Source organism: Toxorhynchites rutilus, chromosome 1 (genome assembly GCF_029784135.1).
Source record: "Toxorhynchites rutilus septentrionalis strain SRP chromosome 1, ASM2978413v1, whole genome shotgun sequence".
Lineage (NCBI taxonomy): Eukaryota > Metazoa > Arthropoda > Insecta > Diptera > Culicidae > Toxorhynchites > Toxorhynchites rutilus.
In genome coordinates, this window is record NC_073744.1 from 203,785,335 (window position 1) to 203,799,044 (window position 13,710).

Consider the following 13,710-nt stretch of genomic DNA (forward strand, 5'->3'; position numbering starts at 1 on the left):
CTAATTGATGGCGCATCTTATTCACCCTTATTCGCCTTGTTCGTACCTTTATTATTGCTGTTGAACCGCTGATTAAGCCTAAATATTTTACTAGATAAAATATATATTTTTAATTCAATCATAGTTCTTGCGTTCGGATGGTCCCCATGTACTCCTCACTGCTGCAATTTGATAAATTTGTATGTTATGCAGTAACTTGCAATCCGAAATAAGACTGTAAGGTCAATGTGCTACACCGAGCACATGGAAAGGTTCCTTTTCGTGTTTCGAGAGGCAACAAGAAAAGCTGAAATGTTCAAAAGCGATGAGTCGTTGTACCTTCATCACCGAATAGAAACTGTTTTTTTTTTGTTACAATTCCGTTTCCTCTGTGATATCCGACCAAACACGAGCGCTCATTAAATTTGCTCGCTTGCCTAATTTTTAAAAAGCAAAAAAAAAGTAGATACTTGTATGAATTGAATGGAATATTTATTTGAGAAAGTCGAAATCATGTTTTGAGCGCAGACAGCAAACATTTCGACTCAGTGAACATTGAGTTTGGGGCGGGTTTGATTCCTGTCTGGAAAAGTTCTGTCGAAGTGTTGATGAGAAGCGACACATTGAATGAGCTTAGGCAGTAGTATATTCAGATTCGCCCGGTTGGAAACTTTTTCCCCCTTCTCAATTCGGTTTCAATTTCGAACGGCATTCCGTATCACGTCAATGAGTGGTTTGAAAACTGAAATAAGTTTCCAATCAGTGTTCATCTTTCGGGATGTTTTCGCTTTTTAAATCGGTCCGTCGATGTGCGGAGGACTAAGTTTGATCTGTGCTTATGTTCATTATAAGAGTACTATCAGAGAACTTCGTCCCATTCTAGGGTGTCAAGGTCTAAGAGATTCAATCGAAACTGTGTTGGAAGTTTCTGTCGAGTTCAAAATTGTGATGGTTGGTTCAGTTGAAGAGATACGTTTCCATTAGGGAGGAATATACATATCAAATCGAACGATTCCTTCCTCAAGTTTTGCGCTTACCATCACATTTGGCGATGGTAATTTGGCGTTTTTAATTGTATAGTTATAAGATATAGGAGTGCATATTTTCACATGAAAATCCATTTCCACTTTCAAATGGACAACACTTGTCACCGTATGATTGAAGAACATATGGTACCGTGTTGTATTCCGAACAGTCTCAAATTCCGAACGTTTCATTTTTAAATGTGAATTTACTAAACTTTTATGTTATAAATCATATACATCTATAACAATGGATTTCTGTCTGTCTGTCTGATTCAGAAACTACTGAACCAGTCGACATGAAAATTGGTATGTAGGTGTTTTGTGGGTAATTTTTTTAATGTGTTTTTGGACTTTTTCCGATCGATCTTTTAGTTTCTGTGAATTCGTGCATTGTTTCCGGATTGCACAGAGGCCTCAAAGTGCAACGAGTTTCGAACCGGATGTATAAAGGTGTCTTCCTCGGTGAGATCAGTCTTCTTTGGTGGAAAACTGAATGCCAAAAATTAGTTCAACGGTCTTCGCTGAAAGTTTCAATGTTTCCTGAAATTAGTGAAACTTACCTTTGTTGTGGTACAGACGATCATTATCGTCCGCTTTGTGTATTTAGGATTTAGCTTCGTGGGAGGCAAATCCATAAACATGGTGAGCTCGGTTTTATGACGTCCTGAGACGTCCTGAGAGATATGAAGTAGGAGATAAGAATAGGAACAAAATAGAATAAGCAGATGGTAAGAATGTGTATGAGCAAAGGAAGAAGGAAAATAAATTATATGAGTTAGTTGGTAACGAGAAACCAAACCGTGAACAAGTCTGTCCGAAAGGCCCCTGACACCTTAAATTCTTAATTTTAACAATTTACTGGTACACACAAAAATAAATGGTTGTAGAGAATTAGAAGGTAACAAATCAAAAACTAGAGTGGGATGTGCGAAAAGTAAATATAAATGAGTAAACCGCAATGCGTGAAATACCTTGTACACAAATATATGGGAAATTAGTAACTCTATTTTCAACGCTATTTGAACTATTGGAAATTTATCATCATACCACGAAATATTGTTAGGGAATGTTAAAATCGATTGGGACAAAACTATGAATCCACCATCAAATGTCTTTGGTTTGCTCAACGTTCAAAATTAAACACGCCACCGAGATCCAGTTTTTTTTAATTTATAGCTCCTATATCTTCCCGAAAACGTAATCCTACGTCAAAACGTATCCATAGTTCTTTAAGATATTTGCAACGATTAAAACAATAGCTTTCAAAACATGGATTTTTACGAAAGTGTGAGCGCACCTTTTGAAATTCCACTGTTCTATACTGCCGTTTTACGCATAGTTGTCCCATGTTACTTTTGGACTATTTTCACTTTTCTCTATTAAACGATGTTTTTATGCCTAGTCTTCCAGAAAACTACAAAAAGCTTATTGTTTGTTCCCAGCTTTTCAAAAAAAAAACTTCAAGCTCAATTGTCCCATGGTGATATTCTAGGCATCACTGTCCAACCATGTATCTTTTGTGAATCCATAATGAATGAAACGGTTCAAGTGCAATAATTTTATGTCATGCTTTCAGCAGGGCTAATGCACTTATTTCTGGTTTAGAAGAACGAACTTATTCTCAAATAAATAAAAAAAAGTTTAACAGAGCACGTGTATACCGTTTTAGCGAGTGCCTAATAGCAATGAGATTTATATTTGGTAATGGTGTTGCAGATCACTTCTTTCTTCATAAAACGATGTTTTATGCATAATCTTTCGGAAAACACCAAAAAGCTTATTGTCTGTTCCCAGTATTTCAAAACAAAACATCATATTCAATTGTCCCATGTTGTTATTCTAGGCATAACTGTCCCACCATGTACTTTTGAACCGTAATCAAGCTTGATTGATTCAAGTGAGGGGAACTCTTCACATTTCATTAAACAATAGTTTATTGCTTATAAAAACCCCGGTGTATTGTTAAACTGAGATGCTTAAAGCTTCTGGTAGACAAATATGCTAGAAAACTTTGATTGCGTTTTTCTCAGTTGATGATTTTGGAACATGGGACAACTATGCGTAGAACGGCAGTATAGTGAGAGAAAATAAACGGTGATATTTATTTGTTGCAACATTAACCGATGACCCAGTTTGTTGCATCTATTCGTCTTTGCTCGAACCTGAGAAATCAGGACATCACGCTTCATACGAATGTCGAAAATAGATATATTGATTCAAATGCTATATAAGTAAAATAAATGAGATGAGAAAATATTATTTACATCAAGCTATAACAACTTTTTTTCAAGAAGTTTATATTGAAACAGCTGAGGAGGACCGAGATCGTGACTTCTTTGCATTTCTTCCAGAATTTCCATGTGATGTTGGCGTCAGAAAACTAACTTACATTGAAATTTTTGACGCATTAAATAAGCTTGGTGTCTCGAAAGGGCCAGGTCCTGGCCGAATTCCACCGGTTTTTATAAAAATTTGGCATCTGAATTAACTCATCCACTTTTATGGCATTTCAATAAGTCATTGGAACCAGAAAGGTTCCCAAAAATATGGAAAAACTCTTTCCTAGTACCAATATTCAAATCCGGTAATAGATCCGATGTAAGAAATTATCGTGGAATAGCAATTATTTCTTGCATTCCAAAACTCTTTGAAGCCATAATAAACCAAAAACTTTTTCAACAACTAAAGACACGAATTACGAATAAGCAACACGGTTTTTTCAAAGGACGATCAACGACAACAAATTTGCTGGAATTTGTCACATTCACTTTGAATGCAATGGATAATGGTAATCAAGTTGAAGCTTTATACACAGACTTTAGTAAGGCTTTCGATCGTGTTGATATACCCTTACTCCTTCTTAAACTTCAAAAAATAGGGATAGAAGTCAAGCTATTCAAATGGCTAGAATCATATCTGACTGACCGCACCCAAATAGTAAGATTTAATGGGGAAATTTCAAAACCAATATTTGTTACATCCGGAGTTCTTCAAGGCTCTCATTTAGGGCCACTTTTGTTCATTTTATTTGTTAATGACGTTTGCGTTTTTCTTAACAGTGTTAAGGCACTTATCTACGCAGGTGATATGAAACTATATATGGAAATAAAGAATGAAGAAGACTCTCAAACATTCAAAAATTAAGTTGACATAGTTTATAATTGGTGCACTAAGAGTTTATTACAGCTCAATGTTAGGAAATGCACTTTGATTACTTTTACAAGAAGAAGAACACCATTGAACAATGGTGTTATACTGGGTAATCAACCCATCAGTAGATGTCAACGAGTAAGAGATTTAGGTGTGATCTTAGATTCGGAACTAACCTTCGTGGATCATTATAATACAATCATCCATAGAGCAAATAATATGTTGAGCTTCATTAAACGCTTTAGTTACCATTTCCACGATCCGTACACAATAAAAACATTGTATATTACATACGTCAGATCAATTCTCGAATACTGTAGTATTGTATGGTCCCCCTACATAACTTCACACGAAGACAGAATTGAATCTGTACAAAAACAATTTTTGTTATTTGCACTTCGTAAACTAGGCTGGTCTTCATATCATCTACCTCCATATGAAGCACGCTGTATGCTAATCAATATTAAAAGCCTAAAAGAACGTCGGAACTCTGCCATGATTCTATGTATTATTGTTATCATATCACAACGAGTGGACTCAGAAGAAATATTAGGAAACCTAAATTTTTACCCACCGAGTAGGAACCTGAGAAACCCTAACATTTTTTACATAGATTATCGAAGAACGAATTATGCCAAATATAGTCCTATTAATCGTATGATGAGCCTCTGTCACGAACACAGTGAAACAATTGATGTAACCATGTCAAGGTCAATGCTCAAAGACTATCTGAATAGAATAAGATATCGTTAAATTTCACTGTAATATTTGGGCAGCATATTTAGTCTACGCTGGTTTGACGAAATAAATAAATAAATTTAAAAAAAATTGATTCTGTAACTTGTTAAAATCGTCTTCTAAGATAAACGTATAAATTATCCAGCCAGCTCTCTTTAGATTTTTAGTTTTAAGTAAGTAGTTTTAAGTAGTATTAAAAATGTATCGGTCTACAATTTAGATTGACGACAATAAAAAAAAGGGGGTCTTCGTAGCCACTTGGTTACGTGTGTTCGCTTACTAAGCGGCCGATCGTGAGTTCAAATTCAGGGCCCTCAATTGACCATCTTTGTGTTGTTATAGAATAACTACGTCCACGCAACCATCATCAGCGATGGAAATCGATCCACGGTCGAAATAAGATCGATTCATCCATACAACTGCTCTGCTCTGCAAGACACATCGAGCTGCTGTTCTATAAATAACACAACAATGATCAATATCAACTGTCTCCGCTGTCCGGTCTGCTGAACAATGGAAGAACAGATAGAATACCCTTACGCCTAAATAGCTACTACTGTGTAATTTACCATAATGTAATGGAAGAGTAAAACCTAACGCCTAAATGGCTACTACTTCTACTGTGTAATTTACAATTTATAGAAACATAAACATATGTACATGTACACGATACAAACCCGGCTCTGTTACAGATAAAATGCTATTGAGCCTGATAAATAAATAAATGGGATAAAAAATAAATAAAAATAAAAAAAATCGCGCGATCAACACATTCGCGGTTCCCCTGCTGACCTTCAGTTTTGGTGTAGTCAAATGGAGCAAAACTGACCTAGAGGACCTTGAGAGGAGGATGAGGAAAGCATTCAAAGAGGCCGGAATGCACCATCCTCAATCGACACTGGAGAGAGTTTCACTACCACGCAAAGAAGGGGGACTTGGAATAGTCGACATATCTGCACTGTGTGTTGCCCAGGTACGACAACTGCGCGAGTACTTCGCAGAACGCGCCAACCAAAACGCGCTATACCGGGCTGTCTGCGCCGCCGACAGAGGATACAGCGCTCTGCACTTCGCGCAAGCGGAGTACCAACTCAACTGCAATCTGCAGACAGTGGAGGAGAAGATTGCAGCTTGGAAGCAGAAGGCAGTGCATGGTGCCCACCCCCATCAACTGGACCGGCCACACGTCGACAAGGCCGCATCTAATCTATGGCTAACGCGTGGTGAACTCTCTTCAGTAGTAGAAGCCGACATGATAGCCATCCAGGACAGGTTAATGCCGACGAGAAACTGCAGGCGGTACGTCTGGCATCAAGACGTTGATGACATTTGCCGGATGTGCCATCAACCAAGTGAAAACATAGAGCACATTATGGGAGGCTGTCCCGTTTTGGCCAACGCAGCCTACACCGAGCGCCACAACAACGTGGCCCGTATTGTTCATCGACAACTGGCGCTCCAATGTGCTCTACTGGAAGACAACGTACCAAACTACCGGTACCTGCCTGCACCTGTCCTGGAAAATGACCGTTTCAAGCTGTACTGGGATCGCACTGTTCTGACCGACCTCTCGATCCACCACAACCGCCCAGATATAATGGTTTACGACAAGAGCGACCGCAAAGTCACCGTGGAATGTCGCTATTCCACTGAACCAGAATCTGGAGGAGACCCACGGTCGCAAAATCTGCAAGTACCGACCATTGGCCGTGGAGCTCAAGGAACTGTGGGGGCTAAGGGAGGTCCCAAGAATTGTTCCAGTCGTTCTCTCTGGAACTGGAATTGTCCCGAAGACTCTTCTGGAAGCGCTGAAGGTGTTGAACATGGAGAAGGAATTGACCGGCATCCAAAAGTCGGTCATCCTTAGCACCTGCGCGATTGTCCGACAATTTCTCGGTCAGGACTGAAACAGCACGAGCATGCAGATACGTGCATTCCGCAGAGCCTAGTCCCCCTTTGGCATTCAGAAGCCCGGGGGCAGGTGAAAATTCTGGCTAGGTTCGCCTAGTCAAGAAGTGAGATAAGTCTGCGAAAAAAAAAATATTTCAAATGCCTGCACGATCATGACGTGACCGTGATGTTTGATAGAAGACGCTGTAGTCATCAGTAATTCCGAAGTCATCATAGCAAATCTACATATACGGATTTTTTTACAATCCTTCCAATCAGGGCGTCAAGCAGTTGCTTCGAAATTTCTGATGGTTGTTCCGATAGCTGTTCTAGCATAAATTGCAATCCGACGTCTACTTCATAAAGGGCGTAGTTCTTCCAGCATAGCAGTTCAACTGCGACCAAAACTGGTTCGAGGGCATCAACCAACTCTTTTATCGCCTGTCAGTTCTTCATCGCTAAAGCTTATCCTGTATTTCGTTTTCAGATTGAGTAGCGATTTTATTTAAACTGAGGTTCGGAAGTCGTAGAATCGGCTCAACACTGCCAGTTGTTGCGTTTTCTCGATCTTATTTTTACTCGAGTAATATTACGAGGTAGTATAAAGGAAAATATTATTTACTAGCTGGCCCGGCAAACTTCGTCCCGCCAAAAATTTATTTTTTTTGTAATCAATACCTTCAAACATTCACGTTTTCTTACTATGAGCAAGTTCATGGGTCCAATCGCAGAACTGTTCATTGATTGATCTTCTAATCGACCCCGTTGAATTTACCTTTTACTATAAAATTCCTAGCATTTGTACCAAAACTTATCATTATAATATCAGATTATTTTAAGACACAATTCAAGATTTTTCAACCACTTGCAAATAACATGTTTCTCCGTTACATGGAATGAATGTTTTATACAGAAAATAAGATAGAATAAAGACAGCCCTAAATCGTTAAAATCCTTCCTCGAGTTCTGCTTTTATCAACACATCTGGTAATCCTTTTTTTTTGGTATAAATAGAAGAAGATATAGGAGTGCGTTTCATCACATTAAAATCCATTTCCAGTTTCGAACAAAGATCAATTTCGCTAGCGCAAACTTCAAATGGACTAACAGCACTTGTCACTATGTAATTGTAGAATATATGAGAATTAAATTTTCCGAATTTTCCCTTTTTCCTTCAGAGTTTTCCGAAAATTTTCAATTGTCATGTTTGGCTGGAATATTTTTGGTTCCTCATTCCTCATACCCAAAAACCCTCACATCCCAAATTGTGCTTGATTAGCTTTCGAGTTATGCAGAAATTTGTGTTTGGCAGCCCCCCCTTAGAGAGAGGAGTGGAGAGTCTAACTACCATAGAATCATTTATTGCACCCTAAAACCTCAATAGAAAATTGCCTAATTTGGTTCAATTTTCAATTTTTTTCAATTTCAATTTTGAATAATTCTCGAGTAATAGAGAAATTTGTGTTTCATTTGTATGGCAGCCTCCCCTTAGAGAGAGGAGTGGAGAGTCTAACCATCATATAAAAATACATTGAACCCTAAAACCTAAATATGCCTAATTTGGTTCCATTTGCTTGATTAATTCCCGAGTAAGGTAGGAATTTGTGTTACATTTGTATGGCATCCCCCCCTTTGAGAGGGGGAAGGACTGTCTAACAGAGATGCAAAATTTCAGAAGAGCATGCTGAAATCGAAAATGTTTTTTTTTCAGTGCAAAATATCCACGCAACCATTATTTACTTTTTTTTTCTCTGCGCTCACGACGATTCGACAGCTGGTTCATTATCATGCTTGCTTTGATTTGGTTTACTGTTCGGCGACACGTCCGTCAGTTCATTCCCAAGTTCACTGAATGTTGGAAGCCAGTTATATCATTTATCATTGTATCTTGGTGAAAATTTCATTGATATCAGAATGGCTTCAAACACCGCGAAAAATAAGAAGCGTACGTATACGGACATCGTATTATCTTTCATCCTTGAGAATGGTGGAAAATTTAAATGCAACATCGATCAAAGCGATTGCGTCTATACACAGGATAAATTAGATTCGGGAAATTTCATCAGACATTTCCGCTTAAAGCATAGTGAAATCGCTAACTTTGAAGGCCTTCTTAAGGATTATGAGCCGCTTGCTAAGAAGCCACGAATCGTCGCAAAGCGCCCAATTGCCATAGATCTACAGGTTTTGATCGAAGCTGTTGTGAAACTGGTCACAGAACATGGGATGCCGCTTTCATGCTTTGAATGGGAGGGATTTCGGCTGCTATTGGATCCTATTTGTCAAGCAGTTGGGTGTACGTTGAATCGCGAAACTATTAAAAATCCTTTGCGTATTATGTCCCAGCGGATGAAGCAGATCTTAATAGATGAGATGAAGGACAAACTTATCTGTTTGAAGGTAGATTCTGCTTCCTGCCATAATCGTCACATTCTAGGTGTGAATGTTCAATACGCTCTTCGAGAAAATGTCGTCATTCGGACTCTTGGTATGTACAACACAACGCCCCCACATATCACAAATGCAAATACACACGCAATTGCGCGTACCTATATACATCCAGCAGGATTTCTAAAATATGTTTATTTTTATAGGTATGGTAGAAGTTAAAGAAAGCCAAACGCTTTCTTGAAATCTAAAATAATGGATACGCTAGCAGAGTACAATGTGCCGTTTGGGAACATTTTCTCTGTAACTATAGACAACGGGGCCAACATGGTTGCGGCGGTCAAAAAGCTAAAAGACGTGTTGGAAATGACATTATTTGAGAAATTGAACGACGTAAACGATACGGATGAACGAGATCAAGGACACGATATTTCAACTGAACTATGTGCTGAATTCAACGAACGAATCAATCTGGTTAGGTGTGCAGTGCACACTCTACAGTTAGCCATTTTGGATGTTGTGAATAAATCACACACAAGCGTAAAAAAATTAACCGAGCTGTCGAAAAAAACTAAAAACGTTAAATATAAGACAAATTTTGACCACCATGATGCATCACATCCCCCTGTTTGGAGTCATACACGCTGGGGAGGAATTTTTGAAATGGTTCAATCCTTCAAAAATCAAAAACCATTTTTCGAGCAATTGGCCATTCAATTTCCTGAGCTTGGTAAGTCTAAAAAACAAGTAATTGTGATCAACAAAGCAACGAATTGATATACATTTTCAATTTTTTTTTTGTAATATATATCATTGATTTTAACAGATATTACGGAACATTACATTTTCATTGACAACTACTGCGATGCATTGAAACCATTGTACATATGTTCGAAAAAAATGCAAGAGCAACATGTCTCATTGCCAGACTTTTACATTGCTTGGCTCATGGCTATGAATGAAGTTAGAAAAATTAAAGAAAATTTATTTGTACCTGATTTATTAAATTCTCTGAAGACTAGGTTGGCAGCTCTACGTAAGTCTAGAGCTTTTAAAATGTCACTATATCTTGATCCACGCATGAATTATCATGGGTCTACATTTTTTCCACCTGAAGAGAAAGTGGAGATACAGGTAAAAACTTTATTTTGAACTATTTCTTATAAACTCCCGAATCCTACACACTTACTTTCCATATATGCTTCATCAATTTCATATCGTTACAGAGATACATTAATGAAACATGGCAGCGGATTCACCAACTACAATCGACATCATCATCCTCCATCATGTCAAACAAATCTTTATCAGTATCCGAAGGTATTGATGATTTTGATGAATATCTTACCGAGATGTTCGGTGTAGCTGTGGACACGGAAAATAGACCTCACACAAAATTTTCAGCTTCAGTCGCTGGATTTAGAACCACGTCAAAGTCACAGCTATAACGTTTGGGATCACTGGGTGAGCCGTAAGACAACGCATCCAGAATTATATGCAGTGGCCATGGTTGTGCTGTCTACTCCATCAAACCAAGTCTCCGTAGAGAGAGCCTTCAGCGTACTTGGTATAGTACTATCCAACCGTCGAACACAACTTGCAGAGGACACCTTGACAAATATCTTGTTGGTCAAGTTGAACAAAGCGTTGTTCCCACAAACTATTTCCTCAGCTTATAATTGGAAAGAAATTTAAACAAAGGATTGATTTAGGCAGATGTCCATAAATCAAATGATACTTGTCGTCCAATTTTGTTGTTTTAAATCTACATAAAAATAAAAATAATAAACGAGTTTTGTTCTCACATCTATACGAACGCGCGTATACACATCTGACGCAGTATCATTAGCATAATATTTCTCTGAATTAATTTTTGTTTCCATCACTTACAGCTAATCTAAGACGAATGCGAATATTTCGGGTGTTCATTGTCAGTGAATCAGTTTAAGAATGAGTGTGAGAAATAATGCAAAAATGAAATGTTTGAACGCGAGGGAATGTCGGCTGCATGATATTTTGTTCGGTTCATTTGTCATGAACTGAGGCGGATGAATTATTGAATACGATGTTGTGTCGATATCTTGCACTGTCAGTAAAATGATTATGAGAATTTGCAACCTTGCTGTCTAACAATCATAGAAACATTTATTACACCCTAAAACTTTCACATGCCAACTTTGGTTTCGTTTGATTGATTAATTTCCGAGTAATGCAAAAAATTGTGTTTCATTTGTATGGCAGCCCCCTCTAAGAGAGGGGGAAGGAGTATCTTATCACCATAGAAACATTTATTGCATCCTAAAACCTCCACATGCCAAATTTGGTTTCATTTGCTTGATTAATTCTCGAGTAATGCAGAAATTTGTGTTTCATTTGTATGGCAGCCCCCCCTTAGAGAGGGGGGAGGGGTCTCAAAATATCACGAAAACCTTCCCCGGCCCCAAAAACCCCTACATACCAATTTTCATGTCGATCGGTTCAGTAGTTTCCGAGTCTATAAGAATCAGACAGACAGACAGACATCACTCCATTTTTATATATATATATATAGATATATTTTTAAATTTCAAAAAGTTATCCTATACAAAATGTTAACCACCTCGAAAAAACATCCTATGCCAAATATCAGCTCAATCGGACATAAGGGAGAGTGGCGCAAAGCGTCAAAGTTTGAGTTTTTTGAAAATCGAAAAATCACCCAAGGGGGGAGTAAAGGAAATCGGGGGTTTCGAAAATTTCTTTTTGATGCCTAATGTCGTAAAATTGCATGAAACGTCGAGATCTAGTGTCATCTCGAATTTTTTTTTTGTCAAAAATTGACACCCTGGGGTTTTTTTTCGGAGTACGAGACGAAACATATGGTAATTATCTCGATTTTTCATTCGGAACTTGTTACGAAATGTTGATTTGCACGATAATATACCCTATGCAAAATATTAGCTCATTCCAACATCATTTATTAGTGTTGCAGATGTTAAAATTTTAGTTTTTTAAAAACCGAAAAATCACCGGAAATCGGGGTTTTCAAAAATTTTGTCTGATGAAAAATCTCTTAAAATTGCATGACACATCGAGATTTATAGTTATCTCAAAAAAAAATTTTTGTTAAAAATCGACTTTTCAGACGGAAAAACGAGCAAGCGCTAAAAAAAATGTTATTTTTACAAAAATTTTTTTTTCAAGATAACAATAAATCTTGACGAGTAATGCAATTTTAAAACATTTGGCACTAACATTTTTTTTTGAAACCCCCGATTTTCGGTGATCTTTCGTTTTTCAAAAAAACTCAAATTTTTACGTCTGTGACACTAATAAATGAAGTTCGAATGAGCTAATATTTTGCATAAGGTATATTATCGTGCAAATCAACATTTCGTAACAAGTTCCAAATGAAAAATCGAAATAATTATTTTTATTGGCACCTAAAATCATATGCTTCGTCTCGTACTCCGAGACGAGCCTTGAATGTATTCCGAGGGGCAAGCTCTTGAATGCGTGTGACCACAGTGTGCAAGTCGAAGGAAATTTCTCTGACGAAAAATCCCCCGGCCAGAACGGGAATCGAACCCAAACACCCGGCATGATAATGTGAGACGCTAACCACTCGGCCACGGGGGCGCCACTCTCCCTTAAGCCCAATTGAGCTAATATTTGGCATAGGATGTTTTTTCGAGGTGGTGAACATTTTTTATGAGGTAACTTTTTGAAATTAGAGATGACCATTTTCATTGGCACCCTAATATAGATGGTGTAAAAATGTAAATGACCGAAATTACTGGTTATTTATTGTAAAATTACCGGTAATTTGGTAATGAAAAATGACCCGGTATTACCGGTAAAACCGATTAACAATTCCTAACTGGGAACACTATATTTCGCATTTCAGAAAGCACAACGAATTGCTCTTTGGTAAAAATCCATCCAAATAAAGATATCTTATAATGCGACTTCTCAGTAGGCATCCATCAATCCATTGATATTCCGACCGGAATGGTCACAATGTAAACTTTAAGACTTCCCCAAAACCAGTTGATTACTCATACGTCCAATATTGGACTAAAAAGTTCCCCGAAATTCACATATTCGCTCGACGGCGCGCCTCGTGCTTTTGTGCGGATAGGCTGTAAATCATTCACTGGACATTATGTCCATTGCACTGCCAATCACGACGAACGGATAAGGACGACAGGATTCCGCGAATGGAGAAAATTAAATCAATCTGTCCAACAGAACAGACACCCAGTAGGACCGAGGAAAATAATGGGTGTGTGTGTGCCAAAAATTGGGAAACAGGCTGCTACTTCTGGGATGGACACATTGAGGACAGCTTTCTACTTTGCAATTTCATCCTGTAAATGACTGTCAATTTGCCGTCTAAGTTATGCGTTCGCATTCTATGGATTACTGCCCAGGCGAGAGATTTACATGAGAAATTAATTATGATTGAGTTATGTTTTTTGGTGTCTACATTTGATTGATTCTCGTGGCATATTTCCATTTGCGACCACACAACATCTGCTGAAACAAATAATCTGAATTC

The 13,710-nt window shown here is 37.9% G+C and overlaps 1 pseudogene; it reads left to right on the top strand.

Moving 5' to 3' along the window:
• The first annotated feature begins 9,378 nt into the window (after window positions 1–9,378).
• LOC129766885 (uncharacterized) lies at window positions 9,379–10,865 on the top strand (annotated as a pseudogene).
• Window positions 10,866–13,710: the final 2,845 nt, after the last annotated feature.